At 47.2% G+C, this 2,128-nt stretch overlaps 1 pseudogene; it reads right to left on the reverse strand.

Annotated features, from left to right (window-relative positions):
* Positions 1 to 299: 299 nt before the first annotated feature.
* LOC118883643 lies at positions 300 to 721 on the reverse strand (annotated as a pseudogene).
* Positions 722 to 2,128: the final 1,407 nt, after the last annotated feature.

Consider the following 2,128-nt stretch of genomic DNA (forward strand, 5'->3'; position numbering starts at 1 on the left):
TTACCATCTTCAATGTAGCCGGAACATTCATGGATATTTATTGTCCTCTCTTCCCATCACAATGTCAGCTCCACGAGGGCAGGGGTTTTTGCCCGTTTTGTCTGCTAAAGTGTCCCCAGTACCTAGAGTAGAGCCTAGCCCATGGTGGGGACTCGTTGTATATTTGTGGAATAAAGGAGTGTGGGACGCATAATCCCCTTTCCATTTTCGTTATTTAGATTGATTGTGTCATAAATGGCTCTCTTTCCCTCCTTCATTTTAAGTTTTTAATGAAACTTGTGTATAAGATTACTTTATTCCTACATCTTCTCAATTGTTTTTTCCTTAGAGTGGCCCTCTTCTTTCCTACTTGGCGAGATTTGGCTTTATGTTTAAGGATTTTTTGGGGGTCTTTGTCCAGGTTTAGTGGAGTGATATTAACCACCTGCTGGGTGAACGCCCACACGGACAGTTATACCTGTAGCTCCTCCCGCTGCACTCGTTCCGTGTAGATGACATATTTCTGTAACCCTGCCCTATGTCGATTCGCTGCCCTTTCTAGGGCCTTCGCACAACCTGAACTTCATCGTCCTTCCCGACGGGCATGGATCGAAGGTCGTACCTCTGTCTCAGCTCTTTGGAAAAAGGGGACGACAATCTTCCTGCGAATATGGGAAGGTGCACTGAAATGCCTTTTATGGTGCTTGCTTTGGTCAGAAGTCACAAGAGGATTCAAATTCATTTTGGCCACTGATGCTTCAGTGATGGCTGCAAAAAGAAAGAGCTAAAAAGACTTCTTAATGACTTTCCAGTACAGTACCAATTCTTACAGCTTTCCCCACTGTCTGTATGTAAACTGTTCTTTGTTTTGCTATTTTTACAAAACCTGACCCATGCCCTCTGACCTCACCCGCATGCCCTCTGACCTCACCCCCATGCCCTCTCACCTCACTCCCATGCCCTCTGACCTTACTCCTGCCACTGTCCCTCTTGCTCACTCTGGGTCACTCTGGCTCCTTTCTATTCCTTAAGCATCCAGGCAGCCCCTCCCCAAGCCTGCACACACTGCTCTGACCTCCACCTGAATGCCATTCCTCCAGGCATCCCCAAGTATATTTGCATAAAAATAAAATAATTTGATTTTTAGAGCTCCTTCTTAGCATATCTCTCCACATAGCTGGTGGCAGAACACCAGCAAATAGGCCCAAAGGGTGTGGTCTCCATTCTCCATTCTCCATTCTCAGAAGCTCTGGCCGATGGAGAAAATGTGGACTGTCAGAGCAGAATTGAAGGGCTCCGTATATTTCAGAAAATTCTCTAAGTAGATCCCATTTCTCTGAACCAGCCTTTGACTATGTGTCAGGGGCATTGAATTGGAGGTTGGGTCCCTAACGGGTGCCAGGAGAGCAGACCTCATGGGTGGGTATTATTAGCAGCAGGGCCATTCGGTGTAAGGCCATTCAAGCATTTGAGAGGGCTTCCCTGATGGCTCAGTGGTTAAGAATCCGCCTGCCAATGCAGGGGACACGGGTTCGAGCCCTGGTCCGGGAAGATCCCACATGCCGCGGAGCAACTAAGCCCGTGCGCCACAGCTACTGAGCCTGTGCTCTGGAGCCCGCGAGCCACAACTACTGAGCCCGTGTGTCACAACTACTGAAGCCCGGGCACCTAGGGCCCGTGCTCCGCAACAAGAGAAGCCACCGCAGTGAGAAGCCCGCACACCGCAACGAAGAGTAGCTCCCGCTCGCCACAACTAGAGAAAGCCTGCGCACAGCAACGAAGACCCGGTGCAGCCAAAAATAAATAAATTAAATAAATAAATTTATTAAATAAAAAAAAGCAGTGGAGGGAACTCCCACCCTCTCATTCCATGCAGATGCAGACCCAGGCCTAGATGGAAGATCACCCCCTCCCCTGAGGATACAGAGAAAGCCTGAAGGCAAGGCTGCATTTTTCTCATGGAAAAAATTCTGGATCTGCTACTGGCAACTGGAAAAATAAAGCACCATGTTCTATGACGTAAAGAAAGGTCAAATAATTTTAGCCTGGCAAATCTATTTTATTTTACTTTATTTTATTTTATTTTAGACAAATTTTAAACTGGATGTTTAAACACATCTGGCTCAAGCAATACACCTACCAGGCAGAG

Source organism: Balaenoptera musculus, chromosome 17 (genome assembly GCF_009873245.2).
Source record: "Balaenoptera musculus isolate JJ_BM4_2016_0621 chromosome 17, mBalMus1.pri.v3, whole genome shotgun sequence".
Taxonomy (NCBI): Eukaryota; Metazoa; Chordata; class Mammalia; order Artiodactyla; family Balaenopteridae; genus Balaenoptera; species Balaenoptera musculus.